A 15290-nucleotide genomic window follows, 5' to 3' on the forward strand; every position below is an offset into this window, starting at 1 on the left:
GAAATACATGAACATGGGTAATTTATAAAGGAAAGATGTTTTATTAGCTGATGGTTCCGCAGGCATTACAGGAAGCAAGTTGTGGCATCAGCTCAGCTTCTAGGGAGGCCTCAGGAAGCTTACAATCATGGCAGAAGGCAAAATGAGAGCAGGCACATCACATGACAAAAGCAGACACATCACATGGTGAAAGCAGGAGCAAGCAAGATAGGAAGAGTAGGAGGGAAGTGCCACACACTTTTAAATGACCAGATCTCATGTGAACTCAGAGCAAGAGCTCACTTATCATCAGAAAATGTCTGAAGCCATTCATGAGGGACCCCTCCCCGTGATCAAAACAACTCCCCACCAAGTTCCACCTCCAACACTAGGGGTTACATCTCAACATGATATTTGGAGGGGATATTCAAGCTACATCACTCTACCCCTGGTCTCTCAAATTTCATGTCCTTCCCATATTTTAAAATAAAATAATCCATTCTCAGCAGTCCCTCAAAGCCTTAACTCATTTCAGTGTTAACTCAAAAGTCCAAATTCCAAAGTCTCATCTGAAACAAGGTAAGTCCCTTCCATCTATAAGCTTGCAAATTCAAAAATAAGTTAGTTGTTTTCAAGATAAAATTGGCAAATAAGCACTGGGTAGACATTTTCATTCCACAAAAGAAAAATTAGCCAAAAGAAAAGGGCTACAGACCCCATGCAAGTTCAAAACCCAGCAGGGTGGTCATTAAATCTTAACGCTCCAAAATAATCCCCTGTGACTCCATGTCCCATATTCAGGGCACACTGGTACAAGGGGCGGTTCCCAAAGCCTTGTCAGTTCCAACCCCTGTGGCTTTGCAGGGTTCAGCCCCAGAGGTTGCTCTCCCAGGTTGTTGAGGGCCTGTGGCTTTTACAGGTGTAGGGTACAAGCTGCTGGTGGGACTACCATTCTCTTGGGTCTGGAGGGCAGTGGCCTTTTTCTCACAGCTTCACTAGGTAGTGCCACAGTGGGGAGGGTAATAGCCCCCTTCTCACAGCTCCACAGTGACGAATCTGAGTGAGGTCTCTCTTATCCCTAAGCCCTGCCCTAATGGGAGTTCTCTGTGGTGGCTCCACCCCTGCAGCAGGCTTCTACCTGGGCACCCAGGCTCTTCCATAAATCCTGTGAAATTTTGGCAGAGGGTGCCAAGTCTTATTCACTCTTGTATCTTGTGTGTGCCCACAGGCTTAACACAACATGGGGGCTGCCAAGGTTTATGGTTTGCACCTTCTGAAGCTGTGGCCCAAGCTATACCTGGGATCCTCTGAGCTGAGGCTGGAGCTAGAGTGGACTGGATGTGGGGAGCAGTGTCCCAAGGATGTACAGGACAGCAGGACCCTGGGTCAGGTCCACAAAACTATTCTTCCCTCTTAAGCCTCCAGGGCTATGATGGGAGGGGCTGCCATGAAGGTCTCTAAAATGCCTTCAAGGTCTTTTTCTCATTGTCTTGGATAGTAGAACTTGGCTCTCTTTTAGTTATGCAAATATCTCTGGTAAGCAGTTGCTCCATAGCCTGCTTTTATTCCTCTCCCAAAAAGGCTTTTCTTTCTCTGCCACACTATCAGGCTGCAAATTTTATAAACTTTTATATTCTGCTCCCTTTTAAATATAAGTTCCAACTTTAAGGTTTTTTTGCTCCAACATCTGAGCATAGGTTGTTAGAAGCAGCCAGACCACTTCTTGAACACTTTGCTGCTTAGAAATTCTACCAGATACCCTAAATAATCACTCTTAAGTTCCAACTTCCCATGAGCCCTAGGGCAGGGACACAATGCAGCCAAGTTGTTTGCTAAGGTATAACACATGTGACCTTTGCTCCAGTTTCCAATAATTTCCACATTTATATTTGAGACCCAGGCCTTCACTGTCATATCACTCTCAACATTTTGGTCACAACCACTTAACCAGTCTAAAAATTTCCAAATGTTGCCTGTCTTCCTGTCTTCTTCTGAGCCCTCTAAACTCTTCCAACCTCTGCCCATTATGAGTACCAAAGCTACCTCCACATTTTCAGGTATCTTTACAGCAATGCACCCCTCTCCTTGGTACCAATTATCTGTATTTGGTCAGTCTTGCATTGTTGTAAAGAAATATCTGAAACTGGGTAATTTATAGAAAAAGGGGTTTTCATTGGCTCACAGTTCTGCAGGCTTTACAGGAAGCCTGTGTTGGCATCAGCTCAGCTTTTAGAAAGGGCTCAGGAAACTTGCAATCATGGCAGAAGGCAAAGTGGGGGCAGGCACACTACATGAGAAAAGCAAGCATGTCACATGGTGAAAGCAGGAGCAAGTGAGAGAAAGAGTAGGAGGGAGGTGCCACATACTTTTAAGCAACCATATCTCATGTAAACTCAGAACAAGAGCTCACTTTTCACCAAGGAGATGGCCCACTCCAGATGGCCCATGCCATTCATGAGGAAACCATTGCCATGATCAAAACACCTCCCAACAGGCCTCACCTCCAACACTGGGATAACATCTCAACATGAGATTTGGAGAGGACATCCAAATTATATTGACTATGCTTAGTATATACCTTTTTGTCCTATCACATTTTTCAAAAACATTCATTCTTCATCAAACATAATATGAAAACACTCAGATTTAACTGTTTCTTTGGGTCTTTATTTCCTTATGAAGATTTCCATGATATATAAAATGTATATAGAATACATTTTTATTTTATTATAATTAATTTCTCTCATTAATTTGTCTTTCATCAGTCCAATTTACAGGGCTTCAGCCAAGTAACCTGGAAGGATAATGAGAAAAATAAATTTTTCTTCTAATGCAGCCTCCATGACATGCAACCCCACATTTCCCTTTTGCACTGCCCTAGCAGAGGTTCTCCATGAGTGCCCCATCCCAGAGCAAACTTCTGCCTGGGTACCCAGGCATTTCCATACATCTTCTGAAACCTAGGCAGGGGTTCCCAAACCCCAGTTCTTTATTTCTGTGCACAGGTAGGCTCAACACCATGTGGAAGCTGCCAAGGCTTTGGGCTTGCACCCTCTGAAGCCACGGCCTGAGCTCAATGTTGGTCCCTTTCAGCCATGGCTAGAGCAGCTGGGACACAGGGCGCCAAGTCCCTAGACTGCATACAGCATAGGGAATCTGGGCCTGGTCTCCCAAACCACTTCTTCCTCCTAAGCCTCTGGGCCTGTGATAGGAGGGGCTGCTGTGAAGACCTCTGACATGCCCTAGAGACATTTTCCCCCTTGTCTTGAGGATTAACATTCAGCTCCTCATTAATTATGCAATTTCTGCAGCTGGCTTGAATTTCTCCTCAGAAAATGGCATTTTCTTTACTATCTCATTGTCAAGCTGCAAATTTTCCAAACTTATGCTCTGCTTCCCTTATAAAGCTAAATGTCTTTAACAGCACCCAAGTCACATCTTGAATGCTTTGCTGCTTAGAAATTTTTTCTGCCAGGTACCCTAAATCATCTTTCTCAAGTTTAAGGTTCTACAAATCTCTAGGGCAAGGGCAAAATGCCACCCATCTCTTTGCTAAAACATAGCAAGAGTCACCTTTACTCCAGTTCCCAACAAGTTCCTCATCTCCATCTGAGACCATCTCTGCCTAGACTTTATTGCCTGTATCACTATCAGCATTTTGAGCAAAGCCATTCAACAAATCTTTAGGAGGTTCCTAACTTTCCTGTCTTCTTCTGAACCCTCCAAACTGTTCCAAACTTTGCCTGTTACCCAGTTCCAAAATCACATCCATATTTTTGGGTATATTTTCAGCAGCACCCCACCCCTGGTACCAATTTACCATATTAGTCCCTTTTTTTTTTTTTTTTTTTTTTTTGCTGCTGCTGCCGAAGACATACTCAAGACTGGCAATTTACAAACGAAAGAGGTTTAACTGAACTTACAGTTCCATATGGCTTGGGGAGGCCTCAAAATCATGGCAGAAGACAAGGAGGAGCAAGTCACATCTTAGCAAACAGCAGCAGGCAAAAAGAAAAGAGAGCTTATGTAGGGAGACTCCCATTTTTAAAACCATCAGATCTCATGAGACCCATTCACTAACATGAGAACAACAGGGGAAAAACTCACCCTCATGATTCATTCATCTCCCACCAGGTCCCTCCCACAACAAGTGGGAATTATGGGGGCTACAAAATGAGATTTGGGTGGGGACACAGAGCCAACACATATCAAACTGGGAGTGGCATTGCTGGGTCATAAGGAAGCTCCATTTTTAGTATTTGAGGAACTCAAACATTCTCCATAGTGGTTGCACTAATTTACATTTCCACCAACAATGTAGAATAGTTCCCTTTTCTGCACATCCTCACCAGCATTTTTCATTGCCTGACTTTTGGATGAAAGCCATTTTAAATGGAGTGCGACAATATCTCATTGTATTTTTTATCAGCATTTGTCTGATGACTAATGATGTTGAACACCTTTTCATACACCTGTTTGCCATTTGTATGTCTTCTTTTAAGAAATACTTATTGAGATCTTTGGCCAATTTAAAAATCAGATAAATCTATTTTTCCCCATGGAGTTTTTTGTGATCCTTATATGTTTCATTATTAGGTGGTTAGTTTGCAAATATTTTCTCCCATTCTGTGGGTTGTCTACTCACTTTGTTGATTTTTTCGTTTGCTGTGCAGAAGCTTTTTAATTTGATGGGATCACATTTGTCTTTGTTTTGACTGACCATGCTTGTGGAGTATTATTCAAGAAATCTTTGCCCAGTCCAATGTTCTGGAGCATTCCCCCAAAGTTTTTGTGTAGTAGTTTCATAGTTTGAGGTCTTAGATTTAAGTCTTTAATCCATTTTCATTTTATTTTTGTATAAGGCAAGTTATGGGGCATAGTTCTATTCTTTTGCATATGGATATCCAGTTTTTCTAGCACCATATATTGAATACTATTCTTTCTCCAATCTATGTTCTTGGCACCTCTGTCAAAAATGTGTTCACCATAGACACATGGATTTATCTATGGGTTCTCTATTCTGTTCCATTGGCCTATGTGTATGTTTTTGTGGCAGTATTATGCTGTTTTGTTTACTATAGCTCTGTAATATAATTTAATGTCAGGAAATGTGAATCATCCAGTTTTGTTCCTTTTGCTTAGGATTTCTTTGGTTATTCTGGGTCTTTGGTGGTTCCATATAAATTTTAGGATTGTTTTTTCTATTTCTGTAGAGAATTTCATTGGTATTTTGATAGGGATTACATTGAATCTGCAGATTGTTTTGGATAGTACGGACATTTTAACAATATTAATTATCCAATACATGAACATGGAATATCTTTTCATTTTTTGGTGTCCTCTTCAATTTCTAATATTAATGTTTTATAGGTTTTATTGTAGAGACCTTTTACTTCTTTGGTTAAGTTAATTTAAGGTATTTTTATTTATTTGTAGCTACTGTAAATGGATTGCTTTCTTGATTTTTTTTTCAGATCATTTGCTGTTGGCATATAGAAATGCTACTGATCTTTTTATGCTGATTTTTTGTCCTGCAACTTTACTGAATATATTTATCAATTCTAAGTTTTTTTGGTGGAGTCTTTAGTTTCTTCCAAATATAAGATCATATCATCAGCAAGCAATAATTTGAATTCTTTTTTCCAATTTGAATGGCTTTATTACTTTGTTATGCCTGACTGCTCTAGCAAGGGCTTCTAGTAGTATGTTGAATAACACACTTGAAAGTAGTCGTCCTTGTAATGTTCCTGAACTTGGGGGAAAGGCTTTCCGTTTTTCCTCATTCAGTATGACACTAGCTATATGTCTGTTGTATATGGATGTCATTATGTTGACGTACGTTCCTTACGCACCCAGTTTTTTTATGTTTTTATTATGAAGGGATGTTAAATTTTATCATATTTTTCAGCATCAACTGAGATTATCATATGGTTTTTGTCTTTCATTCTGTTGATATGATGTGTAACATTGATTGATTTATGTAAGTTGGACCATCCTTGCATTCATGGAATGAATCCCACTTTGTCATGATAAATGGTGTTTTTAATGTGTTGTTGAATTGGGTTTGCTAGTATTTTGTTGAGCATTTGTGCCTCAATATTCATCAGTGATATTGGCTTATGATTTTTTTTTATGTGTCTTCATCTGGTTTTGGTATCAGCATAATATAGGCCTCATACAATGAGTTCAAAAGTACTTCCTCCCCCTCTATTTTTTTGTAATAGTTTGAGTAGCATTGGTATTAGTTGTTCTTTAAATGTTTGGTAGAATTCAGCAGTAAGGCCATGGGGTCCTTGATTTTCTTTGCTGGGATTCATTTTATTGCAACTTCTATCTCATTGTTTGTTGTTGATGTTTAGATTTTGAATTTCTTCATGGTTCAATAATGGTAGGTTTTGTGTGTCTAGTAATTTATCCATTTCTTCTAGATTTTCAAAATTATTCCCATGTAGTGGCTCAAATTAGCCACCAATGATCCTTTGAATTTCTCTGTGGTATCAGTTATCATCTGTAATATCTCTTTTTTTATATCTGACTTTATTTATTTGGCTCTTCTCTTTTTTTTCTTATCAGTCTGACTAAATGTTTGTCTATATTGTTTATCTTTTCAGAATGTAATTTTTGTTTCATTGATATTTTGTATTGTTTTATTCATTTCAAATGTATTTATTTCTGCTCTGATCTTTATTATTTATTTTCTCCTACTAATTTTGGGTTTGGTTTGCTCTTGCTTTTCTAGTTCCTTAAGATGCATCATTTGATTGTTTATTTGAAATTTTTCTTTTCGCTTGATGCAGGCAATTATAGCCATAAACTTCCCTTTGAATACTGCTTCTGCTGTATCCCAGAGATTTTGATATGTTGTGATTCTGTTATCTTGTATTAAGAGAAATTTTTCAATTTCTTTCTTAATGTCTTCATTGACTCACTGGTCATCAGGAGCATATTGTTTATTTTACATGTGTTTGTATGATTTTCCAAAATTTCTCTTGTTATTGATTTCTAGTCTTATTCCATTGTGGTCAGTGAAAATGCTTGAAACAATTTCATCTTTTTTAAATGTTTTAAGACTTGTCTGTGGGCCAAGCACAGTGGCTTATGCCTGTAATCCCAGCATTTTGGGAGGCCGAGGCAGATGGATCACCTGAGGTCAGGAGTTCAGGACCAGCCTGGCCAATATGGAGAAACACCGTTTCTACTAAAAATACAAAAAAAAAAAAAAAATTAGCTGGGCTTGGTGAAGGGCACCAGTAATCCCAGCTACATAGAAGACTGAGGCAGGAGAACCACTTAAACCTGGGAGGCAGAGTTTGCAGTGAGCTGAGGTCACGCCATTGCACTCCAGCCTGGGCAGTAAGAGTGAAACTCCATCTCAAAAAAATAAAAATAAAAATAAATAAGACAAAAAGACTTGTTTGTGACACAAGTCACAAACTGTGGTCTATCCTTGAAAATAATCCACGTGCTGAATTAAAGAATGTGTATTCTTCAGCTGTTGGATGAAATGTTCTGTAAATATTTATTTGTCCATTTGGCTTATATGTAGATTAAATCCAGTATTTCCTCTTTGATTTTTTTTGTCTGGAAGATCTCTTTGATGCTAAAAGTCAGGTGTTGAAGTCTCCAGCTATTATTGTATTGTGATCTATCTCTCTCTTTAGTTCTAATAATATTTGCTCTATATTTGTTTGCTCCAATGTTGGGTGCATATACATTTACAATTGTTATATACTCTTGCTGTATTGACCCATTTATCATTACATGGTGATCTACTATGTCTCTTTTTATGGGTTTTTTTCCTTGAAATCTATTTTGTCTGATATAAATATAACTTCTCCTGGTCTCTTTTTGGTTTCCAGTGGCATTCAATATCATCTTCCATCCATTTGTTTTCAGCCTATGTGTGTCCTTATAAGTGAAGCATGTTTCTTGTAGGCAACAGATTATTGGTTCTTGGTTTTTCATCCATTAAGCCACTCTGAGTCTTTTAATTGGAGAGTTTAGTCCATCTACATTCAATGTCATTATTGATAAGTTAGGACTTACTACTGCCATTTTCTTATTTGTTTTCTGGTTGTTTTGTGGTCTTCTACTCCTTCTGTCCTTTCTTCCTGTCTTCCTTTTAGTGAATGTAATTTTCTCTGGTGGTGTGCTTTAATTACTTGCTTTTAAATTTTTGTGTAGCCGTTGTGTGTTTTCTGATTTGAGGCTACAATGAGGCTTGCAATACTATCTTATAACCCACTATTTTAAGTGATAACAACTTGACACTGCACAAAAAAAAGAAAGTAAATTAATAAAAAGTCTAACTTTGTTTTCCCACTTTTTAACTTTGTGTTGTTTCTATTTATATGTTATTATGTTTCCTATGTCTCAAAAAGTAGTCATAGTTATTAATTTTGATTGGTTCATCATTTAGTCTTTCCTACTTAAGAGTTGTTTACACACCACAGTTACTGTTCTATAATACTGTGGGGTTTTCTGTGTACTTATTATTAGCAGTGAGTTTTGTATCTTCAGATGATTTTATATTGTTCATTAACATCCTTTTCTTTCAGTTTGAAGAACTTCCTTTAGCCTCTCTCATAGGAGAGGTCTGGTGTTAATTAAATCCCTCAGCTTTTGTTTGTCTGAGAAAGTCTTTACATCTCCTTCATGTTTGAAGGATATTTTCACCAGATATACTATTCTAGGGTAAATTTTTTATTCCTTCAGCACTTTGAATATGTCATGCCACTCTCTTCTGGCCTGTAAGGTTTCCACTGAAAAGTCTGTGGCCAGACAGATTGGAGCTCCATTGTATGTTATTTGTGTATGGGTTTGTTGTTGTTTTTGTTTTGTTTAGTTTTATTCTTTGTCTTACTGCTTTTATAATCCCTTCTTTATCCTTATCCTTGTTCTTTGGGAATTTGATTATTAAATGCCTTGAGGTAGTCTTATGTGGGTTAAATCTACTTGGTTATAACCTTCTTGTACTTGAATACTGATAATTTTCTCTAGTTTTGGGGAAGTTCTCTGTTATTATTCCTTTGAATAAACATTCTGTCCCTATCTATTTCTCTCTAATTCCTCTTTTATGCTAACAACTCTGAGATTTGCCCTTTTGAGGCTATTTTCTAAATCCTTTAGGAATTTTTTTAATTCTTTTTTTTTTTTTGCCTTATCTGATGGTATATTTTCAAATAGCCTATCTTCATTCTTCTGCTTGATCACTTTTGCTATTGAAAAGCTCTGATGCATTCTTCAGTAAGTCAATTGTATATTTCAACTCTGGAATTTCTGCTTGTTTCTTTTTAATTATTTCAATATCTTTTTAAAATTTATGTGATAGAATTCTGAATTCTTTCTCTGTGTTATCTTGAACTTCTTTGTTTCCTCAACATAGCTATTTTGAATTCTCTGTCTTAAAGGTCACATATCTCTGTTTCTCCAGAATTAGTCCCTGGTGCCTTATTTAGTTTGTTCGGTGAGGTCACGTTTTCTTGGATTGTCTTGATGCTTATGGATGTTTGTCTATGTCTGTGCACTGAAGAATTATTTATTATAGTCTTTGCAGTCCAGGCTTCTTTGTCCCTGTCCTTCTTGGGAATGTTTTCCACATATTTAAAAGGACTTGTGTGCTGTGATGTAAGCTGTGTCTTCATTAAGGGGCACCCTAAGCCCCGTAACACTGGTTCTTACATACTCATAAAGGTACCACCTTGGTGGTCATGGATAAGAACTGGAAGAATTCTCTGGATAACCAAGCAGATAGTCTTGTTCCCTTCCCTCACCTTCTCCCAAATAAATGGAGTCTGTCTCTGTCTTCTGTGTTGCTGGTAGCTGAGGGTGAGGTGACACAAGCATCTCTGTGGCCACTACCACTGGGACTGCACTGGGTCAGACCTGAAGACAGCACAGTAGTGGATATTGCCCAAGACCCACTGTAACCACTAACTGGCTACTGCCTATGTTCATTCAAGGCCCTGGAGCTCCACAATCAGAAGGTGGTAAAGACAGTCAGGCTTCTGCCCTTCCTTCAGAGTGATGAGCTCCCCGGGCTCTGAGTGGGTCAAGAAGTGCCACCTGAGAGCCAGAGACTTGAGTCAGAAAACCTTACATGTCTACTGGTGTTCTACTGTACTGCAGCTGAGCTGGCACTCAAACCACAAGACACAGTCCTTCCCACTTTTTCCTTTCCTTTCCTTTTTACAGGCAGAGGAGCCTCACCCCATGGCCACCACTCCCATATGCCCATGAGGAGTACTGCCAGGATACCACTGATGTTCTTTGAACATTAGAGGGCTCTCCAATCAGCTTGTGGTAAATGCTGCCTGGCCTGGGACTCACGCTTCAGAGCAGTGGTCTCCCCTCTGGACCCGGGCAGGTCCAGAAATGCCCTCCAAGATCCAAGAACTAGAATAAGAGATCTTAAGAGCCCACTTCATGCTTTACCTCCATGCGGCTGATCTTGTACCTAAGGTGCAAGACAATGTCCCCTTTACTTTTCCCTCAATTTTTCTCAAGAATAAGGAGACTCTCACCATAGAGATAAACAGTCTCACCCCATAGACAGATTTGACACACAACTGGGAATGTGCTTTATTGTCTTCTATACCTAAATTCTCTAACTGCTCATTAAAATAAATATACTAAACAATTCATCCAAATGTTGTATTTTATTTGATGTAGTCTTGAAAACTATAGTGGAGTTGATACAAATTTTAAAGTTAATATTTTACAAAGATTAAAATTTCAATTTAGGGAGATGGGGATGATAGACAGACACACAGACCTAACTTTTCTTCCTCAAGATCAACATTTCTTAGTAGAAAAAATATACAAAGAATTTCTTTGCTTTAAGTTACTTTTTTAAGAACAAGAATAAAAATGAGCAAATAAAAATTTTTCATCATAAAATTTTTTTTGTAATGTTATTTAGAATAGAGATAGCATATTACCTTGAACCTGTAAATTTACTCCAGCACATAGTTCTAGTAAGGGTTTTCTTAGTAGTAGTTTGGCTTCCACTACAATTATTTATTAATTATTAATTATTTATTAATTATGTAATTAAATGTGTAATTGACACGAAAAACTTTATATACACATTTAATATTTTAGTTTTAATAGATATTTTTCTTGTACTCTATTTCAGCACCACTAACATAATCATATGTGAGAGCAAACTATAAAAGAGTCATATTAAAAATTGAAATATTAAAAATTAATACAAAAATTAATTACCCTTAGGAGAGTAGCTTCACAGAACAATCCAGTATTTCAAAGCAGTCTAACTGTTTCTCTTTTAAAATAAAATTGTCATAATGTTAGTTTGAGCACTGGTAAGTTCTGAGGACATGGAGGTTCTCAAAAAAATCTGGGAACCAAATTCCAGATTCCTGTCCCAGAGGAAAAAACTTTACCTAGATCATCTGTTATCTGTGTACGTACTGAGTTGCTAACCTGAATGTTATGAGAAAATGAGAGTTTAAAAATTGGTAATATGAAACAAACAAAATAATATGAAAGCATTATAATTAGTTGGATGGCACATTTATTATATTTTATTTATGATAAGCGCTTTTGATCTTGGGAAAAATGCATGAGGATTCTGCATTTATCTGTAATCCTTAACACTCAATAAATTTCTTTTCTGTTTCCACTATATCATTTAGACTGACTTAAAATGTGATATGAATTCATTCATTCATTCACCAATTATTTTTGAATGCACACTTCTACCAAACACTTTACTTTTTTTTTTTTTTTGAGATGGAGTCTCACTCTGTCACTCAGGCTAGAGTGCAGTGGCACAATCTTGGCTCACTGCAACCTCCGCCCCCTGAGTTCAAGTGATTCTGCCTCCTCAGCCTCCCGAGTAGTTAGGATTACAGGCGCCTGCCACCGCACCTGGCTAATTTTTGTATTTTTAGTAGAGACGGGGTTTCACCATCTTGGCCAGGCTGGTCTTGAACGCCTGATCTTGTGATCCACCAGCCTTGGCCTCCAAAAGTGTTGGGATTACAGGCGTGAGCCACTGACCCTGGCCCAAACACTGTACTTTTATATAAATATGAGGGACTCACAGTGTAATAGAAGAGACAGACAAATAAATTATTACAAGACAATGTAGTATTGCAAATGTATTTATGAAGTGTTTGGGAAGTACAAAAAACAGTGATTAATTGATGGAGGTGGGAAAGATTTCACAAAAGAGATGACATTGAAGCTTGATCTTGCTATATGACAGTTTCATGCTGATTATAAATTGCAATAAATATTTGATAACTATGAGCTTGAGTCCTCATTTACAACAATGTGTGTCAAGATAGTAAAATTCATTTTAATTTATAGTGAAAATATTATCACTTGTATCCATCAAATGAAAAGTTGATAATCACTTACTGCAACTATTTATTCTTACAATGTCTGTTGATTCCACTCAAATCAGGTTTTTGTCCCCATCACTTGGGTAAAACTCAGTGTCATTCCTAATCTCCACATTTCTAACTCCAAACATAGTTTCTCAGTCCTTGTTTTACTTGACCTGATAGCAGCATTTGGTAAGATTGGTAGATTACTCACGCCTCCCTGAAACATTTTCTGTACTTGGTTTCCATGAAAACATGTGTGCCTCATTTTTCTTCTATCTTTCCAGCCACTCTTTTAAGATTTTTTGTGATGGTTCCTCCTTTTCTTTCAAATAACTAAATGTCAGAGTGCTATTCTCAAACTGCTTCTCTTTTCTTGTTACACTCAATCCCTAAGTGATATCAGTCAATATCTCAGCTTGAAACAGCATCTGTATGCTGCTCCACCTCTATATCACAGCCCAAAATTCTGTGCTGTACTCTAAACAGTTTTCCCAACCTCCCATTCAGCATCCCTACTTGTAATGTTTAGAGAACATCCCACAGTTAAATATCTCAAATCTGAACTCCTTATATTCCCCTCCAAACTGACTCCTCCTGTGGACTTCCCTATCTGATACGGTTTGGATATTTGTACCCTCCAAATCTCATGTTGAAATGTGATTCCCACAGTTGGAGGTCTGGCCTGGTGGGGGGTGATTGGATCATTGGGCAGATCCTTCATGAATGGTTTAGCATCATCCCTTCATGATAAGCAAGTCTTGATCAGTTCACCCAGGAGATCTGGTTGTTTAAAAGTCTGGGGCCTCACCCCTACTCTTTCTTGCTCCTGCTCTTGCCATGTGACATGCCTGCTGTCCTTTCACTTTCTGCCATGATCAGAAGCTTCCTGGGGCCTCACCAGAAGGTGAGCAGCATTGCAGAACCATGTTTCCTGTAAAACCCACGGAACTGTGGGACAATTAAACCTTTTTTCTTTATAAATTACTCAGTTTCAGGTATTCTTTTGTAGCAATGCAAAAACAGCCTGACACACCATCTTAGGTAAGGGATAATTCAATTATTTCAGTTGTTCTGGACAAAAAAATTTTGGACTGACTCCATCTCTAACTCTTCTCTTGCCCTCAGAACCCACATCTTATCCATTACCAAACTCTGTCAACTCTAGCTTCAAATTACACCTGGAATTTGATAAATTCTAGGCACCTTCGCTTTTCGTGTCTGAACCACCATCATATATTGCATGGATTTGTGTAATAACCTCCTAACTTGTCACCTTAATTCCAGCTGAGGCTTCTTCACTTTATTTTCAACATTGGAGCATAGCAATGTTGTCAAGTCAGATTATTTCCCTGCTAAGAACTTTTTAATATCTCCATGTCACTTTGAGTGGAACCACACTTTTTGCTATTAATCACAAAATCCTATGTGACCTATCATCTTTCTGTTATCAACTGCTACAACTCTTCACCCATATTTGACTCCAGTCTCTCCAGCCTTCTTATTGTTCCTTACATATGCCAGGCATGCTCCCACCTCAGGTATTTGCACTTGTTCTTCTTGGAATTAACCGTGTGCATATCAGCTTGGACAGATGTCTTCCTTCAGGTTATTACTCAAATTTCACATTTTCAATGAAATCTTACTTTTTCTAAAATTTTCATTTCCATCTAAGTTATTTGTATCCCCCTTCTTTGCTCTATTTTTTCTCCTTGGTAATTGTAACTAACACTATAACACTATGTAATTTACCTATTTATCTTTTTTCACTTTCTGTCTTTTCCATTAGAGTATGCTCCATGATGGCAGGGATTTTTGTATGTTTTGCTCATTATTGTTTCTTTAATATTTAGAAGCAGTGCCTGACACATAATAAATGCTAAATAAATATTTCTTAAATAAATAACATACAGCATAGAGACTCAGAAGTATAAAAATTAGTACCACTAGTTCAGGTATGGTGGCTCACGCCTATAATCCCAGCACTTTGGGAAGCCGAGGAGGGTGGATCACGAGGTCAGGAGATCGAGACCATCCTGGCTAACACAGTGAAACCCTGTCTCTACTAAAAATACAAAAAATTAGCCAGGCATGGTGGCAGGTGCCTGAGTCCCAGCTACTCTGGAGGCTGAGGCAGGAGAATGGCATGAACCCAGGAGGCAGAGCTTGCAGTGAGCTGAGATTGTGCCACTGCACTCCAGCTTGGGCGACAGAGCAAGACTCCATCTCAAAAAAAAAAAAGAAAAATTGGTACCACTACTAAATATTTACTCATCTGGGTTCTGAGGAAGTTACTACAAAGGAAATGTGGAAATATGTATAGCTCTTGTCAAATCAGAGGCCCTTTAAACTGAAAGGACGAGAAAAGCAATACATCAAGGCATGCAACCTGGCACAAAGTCTTGACCACTTTCTTCTCAAGCCACAATTTCAGTTGGGATGTTGAGGTGGTGGCAGATCTGAAGCTGAATCTTATGCAATGTCAACATTCTTGCCATAAATAAATGTGTTTTCCAATTACTCTTCTATTTGTTCTGAAACCTTCCCCAATTTTAATTATTATCAAACACTCATTTTTTGCCTTTATATTTTTAATTGGCATTATTCAGTTCACTAAAGGATTTGCTAATATACAAATGGTCAACCTTATGTGTAATGTCATTTCCACAATCTCATGTTCTATTTCCTTCCAGAAATTTATGCAAAATGTCTCTATTGTGTCTTACTCTGTTCAGTTCCATTGTTTATAAATGGTGTAGCTTACAAACAACAAAAGTTTATTTCTCACAGTTTTGGAGGCTGGGAAGTCCAAGATCAGGGTGCCAGCAAATTTGATGTGTGAGAAAGGCCCACTAGCTGGTTCATAGGTGGTGACTTCTCACTTTTCATGTGGTGGAAGGGTCGGACAGCGCTTTCCAGGGCCTCTTTTATAAGGGAGCAAATCCTATTCTTGAGGGA

Source organism: Pan troglodytes, chromosome 1, assembly GCF_028858775.2.
Source record: "Pan troglodytes isolate AG18354 chromosome 1, NHGRI_mPanTro3-v2.0_pri, whole genome shotgun sequence".
Taxonomy (NCBI): domain Eukaryota; kingdom Metazoa; phylum Chordata; class Mammalia; order Primates; family Hominidae; genus Pan; species Pan troglodytes.